Source organism: Cupressus sempervirens, chromosome 3 (assembly GCF_028749045.1).
Source record: "Cupressus sempervirens isolate cs-2001-9-10 chromosome 3, ASM2874904v1, whole genome shotgun sequence".
NCBI lineage: Eukaryota > Viridiplantae > Streptophyta > Pinopsida > Cupressales > Cupressaceae > Cupressus > Cupressus sempervirens.
Genome location: NC_143120.1, coordinates 874,649,086 through 874,667,846, shown reverse-complemented (window position 1 = coordinate 874,667,846; position 18,761 = coordinate 874,649,086). Strand labels below are relative to the sequence as shown.

At 32.5% G+C, this 18,761-nt stretch overlaps 1 pseudogene; it reads left to right on the top strand.

Annotated features, from left to right (window-relative positions):
* Nucleotides 1–285: 285 nt before the first annotated feature.
* LOC149569576 (ATP-dependent helicase rhp16-like) lies at nt 286–15,407 on the top strand (annotated as a pseudogene).
* Nucleotides 15,408–18,761: the final 3,354 nt, after the last annotated feature.

Here is an 18,761-nt window from a genome sequence, read left to right as displayed (position 1 = left end):
GCAGAGATCTTTCTTTCATACATTCCTCTGTTAATGGCCTCCCTAAACATTGAAGAATCTTGTTCTTCTAAACTCTGCAAAGACCCATTACAATCATAAGCCTCATCCACCATGAAAATGTTAGGCATGCAACTATTAGTATTGACAGGCTCTACCATTCAAGAATATTGAAGAATCTTGTTCTTATTAAAAGGATGGTTGGATAGAATGAGCTAAATTGAGCTTCTCAAGTTTTAAGTATGCTACATTTTGGTTGACATGGTTTTCATTGTCATTGTTACAGTCATGGCGCTTCTCATCAACCATGCGGATAGTGATGGCATGCCCTCTAATGTAGAGGTGCTTGTAGCTAGTGACCATGAATTCGGTGAGTGTGGACACATTTTTAGTGGTGTGTATTTGGCATTGTGTATTCAGGGTCTTAAGTAGTCTTTAGGGCAGTGTATATACATCAATTTAGGTTAAGAAACTATCTTTCAAAGAGATATTGAATCAATAGCTATATCATCATAAATTCTATTTTGGTTTTGAGTTCTAATTCTAGTTTCTGGCATACATTTACAAATAACTTAAGGAAGTCCTTAAAAAGTGAATACTTTACTTGAGGTATAGCCTGGTTTGGTCTTTTAGAATTAGCTAAAGTTTTCAAATATCTACTTTTGATTTCTTTTTATCTACAGTATGCTTCATATTGGAGGGTCTCTTGTGTATTGATCTTGAGCATACTAGGGTCTAAGTATAAACAATGTGTTGTCTACTTAAGCTTGAGCAACCTTACCTAAATTTAAACAAAACATATATATGAGCTTGAAGCATGGAGAAGTACAAAATTATAGCTTCTATGGGGTTTTAATAGGATTTTGTAGTGATTGATTATAAAAGGATTTTCTTCCAATGACATATTTTGAAAGAAAAGCTAATGATGCAAATTGTATTGGGTATGAGTGATATTCTAATGCTTGAAGTTGTTTGAACCTATTGCTTGCCCTTTAGATAAGGAATCTACCATGGAAGCGATATTACCTAATAGATGCATCATAAAGAAATGGAATGCATAATACATCTATAAAGCATTACATCCAATTACTGAGACAATTGTGAATCAAAATAACATGTTCGTATCTGACATAGAAGATTCAGATTTTGAACCTCGAATGCAAATCAGTGATGATCAGGATTCTAGTTCAACCAGTGAGGAAGAAATAATTGTTTCTAGTGACTAGGAGTCCAAAAATAAATGAAAGAGGTCAAAACCATTAAAAAATGCATGGAGAAGCAAAAAAATGAGGAAGAGAAAAGAAAAGAAGCCATTACATTCTGAAGTAGGCATTGCTAACAATTTGATTTGGCAGGTTTGGGAGAAAGGCCTTGAAGATTGGGGATCCTGGGCAGATGATGGAGAGCTTAACTTAGATGCATTTTCTCAAAAGAAGGGTCCCATAGAAGAGTAGAAGCCACCCCCTGAGATGCTGATGCCATTATTACCTTTCCAAAAGGAGTGGCTAGCTTGGAGTCTAAAGAAAGAAGAATATGAATTTAAAGGTGGCATTCTTGCAGATGAAATGGGAATGAGAAAAACAATTCAGGCAATATCCCTTTTTCTAACTAGTCATGACCTTTGTAGTGCCTGCCCCTAGGTCGCATTTTTGTTATCATTGCCAAACTCTTTTAGGTTAGTTGTATATTGATGTTTAGTGACATTATTTTGAGATTATCAAATATTGTGTTAGAGTCAGTTGATATATGATGAGATTACTTGGTAATTTATATTTCATGTTTGCATGATGATTATTCAGTGATTTCAGTTATTGATGATGATTAGTTAGATGGTTTATCATCATATGTGTTTTCTTATGGATACTTACCCCATACTTGCATGTGTATGGTGTGTGTGTTTGTTTTCTTTCTGTATGACGTTTATGATGTGGTTAAGGAAGGGAGTCGTAGTCACCTGCTAGTCGAGATCTACATGATGCACCGCTTCCTGCCATTGCTTGTTTAGCTTAGTATATGTTGTGCTTGTACATGTGTAGATTTTATGCAGGTTACAAGTACCGGGTATCGACTTTTCTGAATTGCCAGGATGAGTGTACCCTATCGCATTATCTTAATGGTAAGAGAGGGAAGATAAATTCTCAAGTTCGAATCCTAAAACTTTAAGCCATTTGTCGTAATTGAAAATTAGGACTAGTATCTAAGTCGAGTACCCTCCAAATATGTCAGATGACATAATTTGTGATATTAACCCTTTTGGTTTGATTTTGTATGTGTTTTGCTATGATGGGTTTTTGTATTTTACTTTATGAGTCTTTGGTGTATTTTCTATTAATTAAGTCTAATTAAAAGATTTAATTAATGATTTAATTTAATAAAAAATTATTATGATATTTTAATATTTATTTTATTTAATTAATTGGGAAATTAATTAAATAAAAGAATTAAAGTTGGAGATGAAAGTTATAAGTTTAAATTTGGAATGCGGTAATATTTATTTAATTTAATAATAACATATTTAGAGTTCATTTTTAAGTAAATGCTAAATAATATTATTATTTAAGTTAATAAATATTTTATCAATTAAGTTTCGAAAAAAAATTTAGAAGTGGAAAAGAAATTAATTTATTAAAAATTTCATGATCACATGATAAGTGCATGAGATTTAAAATTAATAGATTAATTTAAAAAGGAGTCAAGTGAATATTAAATAAAGAAATTTAATTAATTAAGTAATGTGCATTATTTTAATATTTATTCACATAGGAGTATGCAAACTCTTGTGAGTTGTCATGTTGACAACACAAGAGTTTGCACTCTAATTATGCACATGTTGTCTACACTTAGGAGTTAGCACATTATTTGAGCACATGGTGTCTACAACATTCTAGACACCTCATCATCTTTATCTTCTTATCATGGAAGTTATGTGCTTAGTTGTCATGCTTATCTCCTAGTTCTTTCTAGACACATTCTAGATGCATCGTAGAGGCCTTTATATACAAGCTCTCCTAGTGTGTATGGACATCCTCATATGCTTCGACAAGCACTCCTAGTCACTTGGGGGGGTTTCGGTTCCTAGAGGAATTGTGAATGTTGGAGAAGGAATGAATTTCGAAAAGGAGAAGGTTCTAAGAGGAGGAGCTTCTCTACAATTTTCTGAGGTGTACCAAATTAGCATTAGTGTCCAGGTAGGCACTTGTGATTATTTCACATATTTTATTACGCTCTTTCTTTTCCTGTCTTCATTGTGTTTGTTATGTGTGTCTGAATAATTCTCTATGAATGAATCCTCAATTTTGTAATTTGGAATTCTGGCATACATATTATTTCATCCAGTTATGAGAATTTAAAATATTATTGCAATCTTCCCTTAGTAGAATCAAGATTTGGAAATTGTTTTGGGTTTGAGTTCGAATTAAAATAGAATCTTATTATTATGCATTAGTTTTATATGATTTATTCACTAATCTAATTAAATTAAATTAAATTAAGATTAGTTAATAGTAGAAGAAGTGTAATTAATTATTAGTCAATTTAAGTAAATAGATTTTTAAATGAGGGAAAATTAAAATAAAAGAAAAGAGATATTAATAAGTGTTTAGTGGAATTAAATAATTGAATTATTAATGAGATTGATTTTACTTAAAATCAATGAAAATTATTGTCTTTGAAGTGTTTTAAGAAAATTGTAAACTAATTATTTAAAAGTTGATAAGTATTATTCTTATGATTTGAATAATGAGAGATGCTCTTGGAATTAAGGGAGTTTCATTTAATTATTAGTAACATTGATTTTAGTAAAATAATGCAATGATTTTATTAAAAGTCAATGGGAATTAGTTTCATGATTTAAATAAGTAAATGATTATCATTTGATTATTTTAGAAAATTGTTTTAAAATAATGGAGGGATAATTCTATGTTTTATTCAAAAAGATAAATGGGTTGACTTGGAGATTAAATGAAGATTCTTATACACTTGAAAATATACTTGAATGAAAACTGAAACCTCATATATGGCTTAACCATGTGATTGTAAAAGTAAACCAAAACATGTGTTTGTATCTTGTTCTATATGCTATCCATGTTTGGGGTTTGGGTGGTCCTAGAGTGTTGACCAGTTAGGACATCTACTAGAGGCTTGGGAGTTATGCGAATGTGATGGTATGTTGATGTTATTTGATCTCGATCTTTCTAAACCCAACCATGGTAATGTGATGGTATGCTCTATGAGATGTTTGTATTTACTGATTATTATTGTTTTCCAATCTTCTTGTGTGAAGTTGAGGTGTATGTATTTGAGATATTTGACTTAACCATTTTTGAGTCATCAATCAGTTATACTTGGGTTACTTTCTAGTCGCCTTGATTGGACTGAAGTGTCTATTTTGATCTTGATGATGTCATGTTGTGACATGTTTGACTTGACCATTTTGGAGTCTTCAATCGGTCTTACTTTGAGATACTTTTTGGTTGCTCATTGAGAACTGATGGATATTATGTTTATCATTGGATGCTTTTTAGTTGCTTATGGAGAATTGATGTGATTATTTTGATTATCTTTATGATGCTTTCCAATTGCTTGTATAGGACTGAGGTGATTTTGTGATTTGTGATTTCATGAGCTTAGGGTAGGTTATCTACTTGTAGTGTCAGGAAGTGGCTTACAATGGGGGTCGGGGCCCTAAGTAGCTGCCAGGGTAACTCATTGTAAGTTATTTAATAAGTGAAAACATTTATATTAAATGGGGATTAAAATGAACCTAATAAGATAATTGTATGTTCTCACCCATGCCTCGAGTGCTAGTACAAACTAGGATAGGAGTAGAGAGAATGCTTGCTTGTGACCTTGCATTTCATATTATGCCTCATCAGTATGAGAGGATACTAGTGGCCCCATAGAGATCACTAGGGGGCCAGGGTCTAGGGAGAGACTACTAGGGTAACTCTAGCGTGATTCGTGTGATGACACTTTCTCGCTTATATTGTAGGTTTTCTAAATGTCTTTATTGTGCCTCTGGGTCTAGATGTTGATCTATGTAGTGGAACCTTTGAGTTAGTATACTTCTAGGATTCTTGGACTTAGACAGTACTTGTGTTATGTGATTTGATATCTTATTTGGGACTTGAGATTATCTCCTCAGTGTTGTGGGAGTGGGCCATTTAGGTTCCATGTGATCAGGTGGTAGTGCTTATTCACTCTTACCATTTGAGATCCATCCATAGTCACTATGGCTGGAGCATTCTTTATTGGTATTTATCTTCATTCTATTCATGGATCATTATGATGGATGTTATTTAATGGTATGTTTCTTTATATTGATTATTAGCATGTGATAGATGATGTGATCTACTTTGTAGGATCATCTTATGCTTTATTTCTTGCATGTTAGTTTTCTTTATGCATATGTTGTAGTATGTTTAAGAGTGACATCCCTATTACTATAGTACCGATGATCTCTTCGGTGGCTTGGGATGTTACGCGTGGGGGATGGCTAGGGCCCACGATGGTCTAATGATGCTATTGACATTTGGGAGGAACCACACACTTAGTTAGTTGTGTTTTATGATGGATGGTTATCTTTTACGATGGTTGTTATATCTTTATTGATGGATGGATGTATCATGTATGTTAATGGTTTCATTTACTTTATGGTACTTTTTATCATGGATTCAATGAGGATGATGTATCTTTATGTTTATATATGTATATTATTTTAAGCTTTTATACCTTGTGACATGTACAATGGATGATTGAACATTTTGAATTAATTGCCAAGAGGCATTCAAAACAAATGTATATTATGGACTGTGGACCTTTAATTATTCTTTCATGTGGATGTGGTATTTGTTAGACTTAGTATTAATTAAATTAAATGTGACTCAAAATCTTGGGATACTTAAGGAATGTAACCTGTTATGTATGCTTACAGTTGATTGTATGTTATTGCTTCTGCTACTATGTGTTTGATATGAATGGTTTATCTTTCATGATTTAAAAAAAAAAATTGTTTGGAGAAATTAGTAAAACTTTAGGTTAATTCTTTTGGATCCCTTGGTGGGGCATTACAACCTTTGACTGAAGGCACCTCTTACAGCTAACTCATCTAAGCTATCAAACATTGAAGGAGAGTCCAGTAGCAAATCTAAGGTTCTGCCTTAGATTAAAGCCACTCTTGTTGTTTGTCTAATGGTAGCGGTCATCCAATGGAGAAATGAGATTGCAAGGTTCACAAGTAAAGGAAGCACTAAAGTTTTGGTTTATCATGGTGCTAATAGATGTAAAGATATTGTAAAACTTTCTGATTATGGCATTGCTTTGACCACATATAACATTATTGAGTTAGAGCATAGAAAGAAACTGATGCCTAGAAAGAAGAGGTGTCAATGGTGCTATAAATTATTTTATCCAAAACAATTAGGCATACATTAGCGATACTTTTGTGGGTCTCTTGCTGTGAGATCTGAAAAGCAATCTAAACAAGTTAAAAAGAAAGGAAAATAGGTAGTATATGCGAAACCATCAAAAAAGAAAACAATTGATGAAGATAAATATGTAGATTTCAACAAGGGAAAGATGAAGGGTAAAGGAAAGTCTAAGGTGTCAAGCATTGATAAGAGTGCTATGTCAAGCATTGGTAAGAGTGCTATGGATGGGAATTCTCAAAGAAGCAATAGGAAAAATAAAAATTCAGATCTTGATGACACTAAGGAGATTGGAAATAAGGTACTAGGCTCATCAAATGATACGGGACTATCGGTTCTACATTTAGTCAAATGTGATTGCATCATATTAGATGACGTATGTTTGTTACATTGTATTTTCTATGGTTCTTGGATAGAGTATAGAGCTTGTAACATAAGAAATTGATGTATTCAATTATGAAGTCTTGCCAGTGACAATAACTACTCAAGAAACACATAGTATGCAATCAAATAAATGATATTTATGATACATTTTAAATGTTTTTGAAGTAGAAAAAGAGCTTCATTTTTAAAAATAATTAAATTTTTAACTTTGTTGTAAATCATTTAGGGTTTGACTTTTTTATATGTCAGGCCCATTTTATCAAGGACTGATCATGTAGTACTACTAAAGCTGTATTCTCATTAGAGTCATCTTACAAGTGGGCTTTGAATGGAACTCCTCTTCAAAACCACATTGGAGAATTATACTCTCGTGTAAGTTCTATCATCCAATTTTTATATTAACATGTTCTGTATCCTTTAAAAGGTACAGATTGCTTATATGAACTATTGGATCATTTATAAATCATATGCCATGGATTTGAAATGCATTGTAGGTGTGCTTCTTACAAATCTTTCCTTACTCCTATTACTACTGTAAGAAATGCAACTGCAAATCACTTGATTATAGGTAACTTCTCTTACATAAGGCTTAAAGTGGACCCATTTGTAGATGCAATTTTTTGAGCTGGCCATTTTTGTGTTCATTCAGTTTAGTGCCTTATTGTTTCAAGGATCCAAAATATTTCTGTGCACATAGTTAATAGTTTTTAAAAATATATACCACACACATTGACATGAGCCAACATTGTCTTGACTCTTAACTTATTGTTTATACTTTTTAATGTTCATGGACACTATAAGGTTGATTCAGTGTTATCTTTTGTTTACAAATTTTAATCTCATATCTGATTTTTTATTTATATGCGAGTTTATAAGAATAATATATTGATATTGTTCATGTGTCAGGGAGTCATAGAATGAGGTGGAAAGTTTTGGCGGCAAGGGGGAGAAGGATCCTAATTTGGGGATTATTTGGCAGGGGCCTGGGAGTACAACCCCTGATTGGTTGATGGGCAACACCTCTCATAATATTTGGGAGTAGTGCCCTTTGTGCATTCTTTTACATGGCAAATGATGGGATGGAGGGGCTTTAAGGTTTTTGACATTAAATGCCCTTAGTGGTGCATGCTATTTTCATAATTTATCACATTATTCTCTCTAACACCAAGTCCTCACTATTTTAGTATTTCTAGCGAACTCACCACTGTTTAGAGAACTAACAATGAAGTTGAAGTATCTTGTTAGTCTAAATGAAAAGGGATATGCAATTTTTATAACTTTTTTTTATGGTTTAGGGTGTGGGTGGGATAAATGAGAGTATTAGAAATCAAGATTAGTGATCCAAATTTTTAAAAATGCCCTTTTTAAATGTTACATGTGGTGGACAACGTAGAGTTTTTAAGATGTTCAAGAGACATTGATTTGCTTGATTCTCTTGGGGGCCAGGGATGTCCTAGCATTTTCCCAATGTCCCCACTTTAAGGGAGTGGTGGTGGTGGCACAACGGAGCTATGTTTATTACCATTGTGGGGTCTCGAGAATGTTGTTGTTAGATGACAAAAATATGGTGGAAAGCTTAAAGCTTTTGAAATGCTGTTGGAGCTCTTGAGTTCTTGGAGAATCCTAGCATCCTCTTAATGTTATCACTTCAAGGAAGACATCTACTATCTATTAGTGGTGGTTATTGCACACCAGAGGAATGTTTCTTCAACATCTTGGGGTCCCAAAAATGTTGTTAAATGGCTATAAGTTGTGGCAAATAGCTTAAAGTTTGTAAGATATTCAAGAGACACTTGGTTGAGTTTCTTGAGTATATTAGGGAAATCCTATCATCCCTTCAATGTCCCCACTTTGAGGGAGACGTCTCCTACATGGTAGTGGTGGCACATTGGAGGAATGGTTCATTGTCATCTCAGGGTCTCGAAAATACCATTGTTAGTCTACATTTTTTTTGGGGTGGGGTAGGGTGTCACTTATGTAACATTTGATCTTGTGGATGGTCAGATGGATAAGGTCTTTTTTGTTGTTGAAAATGGTAGTTGATTACAAAAAAATTATAACAATTTATATGAAAACTCTCGTCAATAAGATTGTATTTTGATGCTAATTGTTTTTTAGCACAAGGTGTGATAGTAAATGGTTCAAACTTCTTATACACTATGATGTATTATTAGGACTTAATGCATATTTCATGAGTAGTGGTTCATAAGAACCCATACTCATCAGCTTGAATTGTTTGTTTAATATCCATTGCATTGAGGTGATGCTTACAAGGTTGAATTCATAACAACCATTTCTCATCAGCTTAAATTGTTTGTTTAGTACCCATTGCATTGAGGTGATGCTTACAAGGTTGAAGTATTGCAAATTCCTAGAAGGTCTACCTACTTAATTCCATGATGATCCAAATTTACTTGACCATAAAGTTTTGCCCAAGATTAAGCCTTCTTAGCTTGCCATGCAATTTGCAAAACATTCAATAAGTTCTGTGCCTTATGAACCATTGATCATAGATCTACTCAGTTCCTTCATTAACAACTAGGTGGTATTTTTCATCATGTTAAATTATGTGATGTTTAATTAGTACCGATCTTGAAACAATTGCAAGAGTAGTGGTTTACAAGAGCTCATCTCTTGTGATAACAAATAGTCCACTTAGCACTCATTGCATCCATGTGATCCTCATACACATAAAACATTTGAGATTTATTAGGTGTTGTTTTTGTAGGACCAGTACAAATTTGTTTGCATTTGCAGAAAAGAAAGCATGGAGACTGTGAAGGAGAAAATGTTGTAGGTCTAGGAGCTCAAAATGCTATTAATAAAAAAATTCTAGGTGCCCATTGTTTAAGATTTTATGGAAGGCTCTCTAGGGCTTAACAACCATGTTTGAATGCTTCAAGTGGGTTAGATCTTGGTAGGATAGACCCAAAGTAGAGGAATTTTTCATGGAGTTGATAGTGGCAGCATTGGATGTTTTGGATAATCTACACTCCCCATTGGACAACCAATGACGTGTGTAATATGTGCAACCCAAAATCATGTTATATAAAAAATTTATATATAAATTAGTAAACTGATTAATTAATACAATATTCTTGTAATTTGATAAAGATATATAGGAGGGATTTGAAATATATATCTTTCTATTAGTTTATTCATTATTGTGTGTGTGTGTGTGTGTGTGTGTGTGTGTGTGTGTGTGTGTGTGTGTAGGAATATCAAATTTTATATTATATTATACAGCTGAACCTAGGTAGACTGATTTTAGGAATTTTTCACCATATTGGCAAAACCAATTTTTGTAAACTGGCAACTCACCACAAGAGCAACTGGATGTTTTGTGACAAAAAACTAGAAAATATAGTTGTGTTTATATAGGATGAAGGTTTATTAAAATTTAAAGAGGGAAATTTGTAATGGATATAATAGTCCAAGAGCTTTGATCAGCTGGAGATGAATACAATAAAGAACTGGGGGATAGTAGATTAGATAATATAATAACATTACAACATAATGCACATGAATAGGAAAGGAAATTAGGAAACTAATGCAATTCTCATCATTTTGGCTTCATCATCACCTTTACCATATATTTTCCTTAACAATATTCCCAAATGAAACCACTAAAAAAATTCCAATTTCTTGTGGCTTGCATCAAATTAGAATGTCAGGATCGCAATAAGAAAATGTGGTTATCTGGATATAGGAAGAAAATCAGGATGCGATTGTAAGAGCGTGATGGCACATTGGGCTGCCTCTATGTTTGATCTTTTTGATTCTTAGATGGTTCATGGTGATCTTGTTGGCATTTTTACAATGATGCATATATTTCTATCACCTCTCAAAATTTTCTTAACAAGCACATTTACTTGTCATTGCCCTGACTTTGTTCAACTGAAGATGTCCACTTAGTCTTTTTTATTGTGGTAGGTTGTATTTAATCTTTTTAAAATAATGTTTGAACGCATCTTGTCTTTTCCAATCATCTTTTGGACATATATATGGATAATACTCAATAAAAATTAGGGTACCATGCTTGATGGATCCCATGTTGCTGGTTTGGGGTTTAGGTATTTGAATTTCACAATCTATCTGGGTTGATAGCTATATAAATGCACACAATCTTTATTTAATCCAAATTTTTATTATACAAACACACACACTTTATCATAATTTGATCTGAATCCCTATATATCCTTAATGTATCCATATTTAACTGTTAAATTGTAAAAGGCTTTTTCTTAATTTGATAAATAAATAAATCCTTATCATCAAGGCAACAGTAGTCATAGAAAATAAGCCCTTTCCAGTTTAAAATAGAGTCCATCAAAACGTATACCTTAACAATTTATCAAATGACATGCTTTTATCTTTGATTGGCACATTGAAATAAAGATTAGATAGTACTTTTTATTATTTATTTCCATCCAAACAAAGGTTCCTGCAAAATGCAACAATAGGTGGGGAATACACTGATGATAGAGGATGATGGACAATAGCTATGTGTGGTCGAGGAGGGAATCAAATGGTGGTGAGTCAGTGGTCATGGATGAAAGGAATCACTGTATCATCTTGCAAAAGAAAACTGGTCATCTACTTGGCTCTGATGGCTTCTTCACATCTTTGCCCTTGGAGAACTCATAGTTGTCTCCATGCATTCTAACTTTTGACAACATCACTTAGTGAATCAGTCTCAATTCGGACTGGGTTCAAGCTAAATATGTATCTGCACATGGTAGGGGATGAATTTGTAACATAGTACGGACCTGACAATCATGCTGCACAAGATACATCATAGTGTGTGAGGTGACAATTTTGTTGTATGATGGTGCTGGCTGTTGTTTGCAACTTTGCAGTGAAGCAACTTTTTTACATGCCAAAGTCAGTTTATGGAGGATTCGGGGGCATAATGTTTTAAAAATTATCTATTTATAGCGTAGAGCACAAAATAGATATTGAGTTGTGCTTCATGCCTACTGAAGTTCATGACTGAGGTCTGAGAAGTATAATGAATTGTTGCGTAAAGACTTCATACAGGATCATCAAATGAAATTTGCAACAAATGCTTTAATAAACAAGTGATGCCTTTTACAGACACAAATTTTCAAAAGATTAATGTTTTATTGGAGCCAAGTTATTTTACATGGAGCAACTTGCACAAATGACAGTCCCAAGAAAAAGTTTTAAAGGATTCTGTGTTGTTTTTGTATTCTATAACTATTCCTTCCTAGGGGCCTAGTAGTACATTTTTACTGTTGTCAATCACCAAACTATTTAATAATGAGGGTAAGATATTTTGATGTTAGGTTTGTGCTTATTGTTAATCTTAAATTGTTTGATAAACAACTTTGTAATGTTGCAGTTTTTGAAAGATTAATAAACAGACGTGTATTATTGCTTACTGATTTTTTTGGCTAAGTTGTTAATTGATTTTTTACTTATAACAATTATTTTTGTATGCTTTGATGTTCAACATTCTTGTAATCTGTGTGTTTAGCATTTGGAACTATTTGTGTAAGCTGTTAATTTGTAACCATGAATCTAAGAGAGTTTACATGTCATCAACCACAGGTTTGGGAAGGATGGGCAGAAGTGTGATGATTATGGTCATTCAGCCCACAACACTTCTGCTAGTGTAATAAGGTATAATATCATTGGTTTCCCTTTTTCCTTATGTAGGAGAAAACAAGGATTCAGGTTTATATTTTTTCCTTGCCTGGACTGGCATATTCCTACAAATTCCTCCCTTTTGAACATTTTATTTTATGTTATATTTCATGTTATAGTTTGTTGCAAATCCAATAAAGAAACGGGGCTACACTCATGACGGGCACAAACCACTGATTTTGTTCAAGTACAAAGTATTGAATAGCATAGTTCTAAGGTGTACAAAAATTGAACGGGCAGTAGATCTTGTCCTTCCACCTAGAACAGTTTGTATCTCTTCACCTATGGCTTTAGATTGCTTTGTTATAGTAGTCATAGTTGTTATTTTTGTTTTCTATAGAGGAGTTAGACAAGGTAGATTCTTATTATTTGCTGTGTCACATTCTTTTCATTACAAGCATTTTTTGAGACGGGATGCATTTGATGCAAGAGAACAAGATCTCTATGAAGCTTTGTATACACAGAGTCAATCACAGTTCAACACGTAAGAAAACCTTTACATGAATTGCTTTCAAGGGATGGATTTAGATGCAATTTTTCAGTGAACTAAGTCACAAATATAAAGATTGGCTTGTCATTTGCTTTACTTTTTTCACTTCAATAATTCTCTTCCTTTTTTATAATTTAGTCGTAAAATCTAATTTTCACATTACTTATCTTCTATCCAATTATTTACCTCTTGTATGTGTTTTTCCTTTCGTATGCTTTGAATTGGATTTCTACTGTAGGCATTATGTTGACTTCTACATGCATGTCTTTTGTAGGTGCAATCCAATTCCAAATTCTAGAGATGTATTTTTTATCTATTACAACTGTAGATATGTGCTATGCAAATATTTCTTGTGCTTCTCTTTCCTATGATAGATTGGTACATCTAGCAGTCCCTTATTCATAACAATAACTAAGTATACTTATGTAACATCTTGGAATATTGTGTAGTTTCTTTTATTGTTGAATATATATGTTACACTTTTTGCACTTTAAAAAAAAAATCCATAATCCCTTTTGCCAAGGTATATCACCTTCCCTTGCTTTTCATTATAAATGGAATACCAACAGTAGTATTGATGTCAAGAGATCTATAAAAACTTATTTTCTTTGGAATGTGTATTATGCAATTAGATTTCTGTAAAAATGATTTGTTTTTTAGGATTGTGATGTGATTTTTCAATTCTATACTTGTATTTTATAATTTTTGTACCGACCAGTACAAGTATGCATGTTCTAATGTGTATTTATGTTTTTGCCAAATTTAGATATATCACATCAGGAACACTACTCAACAATTATGCTCATATCTTTGATCTACTCACACGACTGAGACAGGTAATCTTTGGGAATTATTTAGCAATCAGGCTCATCTTTGATCTGTTCACACAGCTGTGCTAGGTAACCTTGGGCAATTAGCTAGCCTCAAGCCTATCATTTAATTCCTAGTCTGTAATCTTCAGCAATTATTTAGCAATTAGGCTCATCTTTGATCAGCTCACCTAGCTGTAGCAGATAACCTTGGGCAATTAGCTAGCCTCAAGCTTGTCATTTAATTCCTGGTCTCATTTAATTCTTAGTCTCAAAGCATTTTGAAGATTCAGGATCTGACATATATAGGTGTGCTTTCTCCCTAATATTGTTGTTGCTCTCAGTAGGACATCTTGTGGTGATTTGGAACTTTGGATGTGTATAACTCTTTATGTTGAAAGCTTCCTTTCATTTAATTAGTTTTAACAATAAAGTAAACTTGAATTCCTATTATCAATTGTCTGGTTAGAGTAGATACGGATTAAAAATATTAGAGAATAATTATTGCCAAGTTCAAGTTTACATTTCAAAATAACAACTTACCGTGCATTAATCAATATATCACAAGATGCTTACAATTTTGATCAGCTATGCTATTTTAGGAAGTGTTGTATGATGAGCTCTCTTAAAATTGTGTGCATCACAAGATTGTGGAAGATTCTATGTCAGTTTTTCCTTTATGATTATGTCCAAACCTGTAAAATGGAGTCTTTTTGTAACATGGTTGATTTCTTTGGCAAACTGTAGAGTGGACAATTTTTACTTGTTTTTCCATAATGATATTGATGGTTAGGCTTTTTAGGAATTTTGTTTACATATTTGAATATTTCATTTTCTTTGTGTGTTTTATGTTGCATAGGAATTAGTAAATTTATGCAAAGGCATAAACTGTAAAAAGCTATCAAATTTTAACTAGCAATCAAAAAGGTACTACTTTGTTATTGTGTGAGAGCTTTTTGAGATAGATAAGAATTGTCATGTTTTCCTGATTTTTTTTCAGGCAGTAGACCACCCATATCTAGTGGTTTATTCTAAAAAATCACAATCAAATCCAAACAATTAGAATGGCACATATGATTTATCTTTAGGAAAAAGTGATTGTGGTCTCTGTCATGAGGAGTCAGATGATCTGGTGGTAAGTATTTTTGATACTTCAGCCACCTTGGTCATTGTAACAAAAAATATGAAGATTCATATAAGAATTGTTTCTCTTAATACACAATATGAATCTACTGGTTTAAGCTTCATAGTATTGATGTGTGTCAGAGAGCTACATGCGGGTGTACATTCTACAAAGGCTGTATAGAAGAATACATTTCAATTACTGGATAGTCTTCATGCCCATCTTGCTCGGAACCTCTGACAATTAATTTGACTGGGAGAAAGAGCACAGACAAGGTCAAGGGCTACAAAAGCTCAAGTATTCTAAATCGTATAAATCTTGATGATTTTCAAACCAGCACCAAGATAGATGCTTTGGTATGTTATAGGCTTTCTAATTTTTGCAACATTTATTTATCGTGTAGATTGTTCCTTTGTTCCTTTTTTTTTGTGGATAACATAATTTTCTTTGTTATTACTTGGCAACAGTTTGGGAGAGTGTTAATTGTTGAGCAAACTGATGTGTTATGATATAATAGCTACAATATATTTTTTCAATAGGTGTAGTAGAGGTAGTAAATCTATTACAATGTTGTTGAATCAGGGAAAGAAGAATATTATTATTATTTTTCTTTTATCAGTCAGAATGGAATATAATAATATTTAGGCGTAGGATGAATAAATATAGTACAACTTTTGAAGAAAATCCTTGATTGATGGAGGTTACAATCAAATATTGGCATTAGGGACTTACAAGATAGTGTTACTTTATAAATATGAAAGAACTTGAAAGAACTATAACATCATTCACATCAGTTTTTATTAATTTTTTAGTAAAATATGCTATAACATGTATTTTATTGTTGAAAAATAAACATCATTAGTCAACAAGTTTGATTTACTCAATCATTTATATACTAACACAGACTAGAAAATGGTTTTGGATGGTTGACTAGTTCTTAGTCAAGTCACTAGATCAACTCTATTATGTTAAGGTTGGGAATACCTCTGTTATGGGCAGGCAAGCAAATAATAATTTTGTATTCATTGGATATAATTTCATAGTAAGAAAGCCTTAGGTGTTAATATTTTACTACTTTTCCCCATATAGGGTAAAGTTTTTAGAATTGCCTTAAATAAGTCTATGTCGTGGTCAACAATCATTTAGATCTTTTTGATGGCATGTGCTTCATACACAACACAACAGAGTTGTGAATAGATAGGATGCTTTACAGAGTATTTTTAGATGTCATCTTAATTCAAAACTCTCAAGATGCACATGTTGTGCACAACTAGCTTAATTTGGAAAGTGTAATTACTAAGCTACAACGGTAAATCTTTAATTGTTCATGCTTTTGATAGAATTGAACCAATGAGCATTTATTTTGGAACCCTCCTAAAAGAGGGATCAATTTAGTTTTCTGATTCTCTCCTTTTCTTAGATAGAGGAGTGTAGTAGAAACTATTGTATTTCTCTCCTTTTCTTAGACAGAGGAGTGTAGTAAAAACTATTGTATTTTTTACTAGAAAGTAAAAACTGTGACAACTTTAACTTATTTTTAATATTTACCCACTTTCTGTTTAGAATGATAATCTTTACAATATTCTTGGCTGTTGCAATGGTACTGAAGATTTGTTTAGATCGAGTAGTGATAAATTTACTTGTAGTGTAGTCTTTTCTTCTAGAATCCATTCATGGAAAGAGTAATTGTTTTTTTTAAAAATTGATTTTGGCTTACAGATGGGGGAGCTGGTTTGTCCCATCATCAATAACAATATGTTTTGAATATATCACTGTTAAGGTCCTAAAGTTGTATTGATTGCTTGTGTAATTGTATAAAATAGTTCATGGCTCGCAAAGAAACCACATTTCTTTGAGGCATTCTATAAAACAATTAACATGCCTTACCTATGATTTGACATTTTGCATGCATCCTGCACTCTCTCATCCTGATGATGGATTACAGAGAGTGATCTGAAACAATGATACTAAAAACCACACACAATCAAATCCAAAATGAACTTGCATTACAAATGGATTGTGGAAATCCGATATTGTTAATTTTTCATGCATGTCTACTAGGACAATCACAACCTAAACATGATGGATTATAGAGAGTGATCTGAAACGATGATGCTAAAAAACACGCACAATCAAATCCAAAATGAACTTGCATTACAAATAGATTGTGGAAATCTAGTGTTGTTAATTTTTCATGCATGTCTACTAAGACAATCACAACTTAATTTTGACCAATGCCTTCAAGTTTTTGACCAAGCATTGGTCAAAATTTTGATGAATGCCTGGCAGTTTTTGACCAAGCATTGGTCAAAATTTTGACCAACAACTGGTAGAAATTGTGCTAGAGCTTTGGAAAGTTTTCGACCAACAACTAAGTTGGTTGAAATTTCAACAAGAAAAACTTTGACCAACCTGGGTCAAAATTTTGACCAATATTGGTCAAAAAAGAGGTCAAATGTACTAGTGTCATCATATAGGCACATTAGATAGGATGCATGCTAAATGTTATATATTTGGTTAGTATTTTTAGCCCATAAATAATCATAATCATGTAAATATAGTAAAGGAGATAAAATGTCATTATTGTTCATAGAATCAGACATGCATCGAGCATATTCTTATAGTATCTCATCATCTTATTCAAGGGAAACCTAAAAGCATACTTACCATTTTCACATTGAATCATAGGTAGAACATAATGAATAGAACCAAGAAATTTAGACAAAACTACATAATTGTTAGAAACATATCCCCAGATTTCTAATTACATCTCCTAGTTCTCAGAAAAAACTTTTCATGGTTATAGGGGTTTTACATCCCCCCTGGAGTTGACTTACACCTAGAAGTCATCATTTTTGTTCATTAATAAGATACGAATTTGGCCTATGACAATAGGACATAGATTCTCTTATGGATCAAGCATAGTAAAGTTGTTAAGGAGGTTACCTTGATATGTGAGACACGTTTATGATCTTCATACTTTGTGTAATCTATCAAGATAATTATAATCAAACATTGTTTATCATACTTAATCATTACTACCCTTTTGACATTTCCTTCTTACATGATATTTAGAATCCAAATCTATGTTCTAGAAAATTAGAATGAGCTATTGAAAGTCTTATTTTCCTTAACATTTATGGTCCAAATAGGAAAATGGTTAACACAAGAGGATATAATTTTAAGTTGATATCTATAAATGGCCTATAATATTATATGTTCTTGAGCTAATTTAAGATCTCCCTAATTGCAAATACACTTATAAGAGTTTCATGAATAAACAAGGTAAGAGGCATAGCTTCCATGTCAAACTTTTAAATTTTTGGTTCTTAGTTCCTAAAAGATTATATGATGAGTGATTAAAACATTACTAAACACATTAGACTTAAGAAACTAAAAAAATGGTAGATACCTATAACATAAATACGAAGACAATCTTTTATAAGGTGCAATCCAATTTTCTAATGATAATTACTTCACAATATCAAGGTCATTTGTCTTTCATAAGTTGCATATATAAACCTTTGAAAGAAGGGTCATCTAATACATATTTGGAGGAGTTTTTTCTACAATATTCATAATTATAGAGAACAATCATAACTATCAATTATTATACTAAGCTTTTTGTCATAAGATTTTGTACATACATGTCTATTCATTCAAAGGTTGAAACTAAATAAGAAGAGTTCAACCAAACTTGTTATTACCAAAGTATAAATTAGTTAGGAGAAAGAAAGTCCTACTTATTTCAATTAATCTTTTAATGACACTTTAAGTGGGTTTAATTGAAATTATTTAGGGGAAATGAGATAAATGTGTCTAACAATACAAACAAGGTATGAGAAGTTTAACACTTTCTCCCT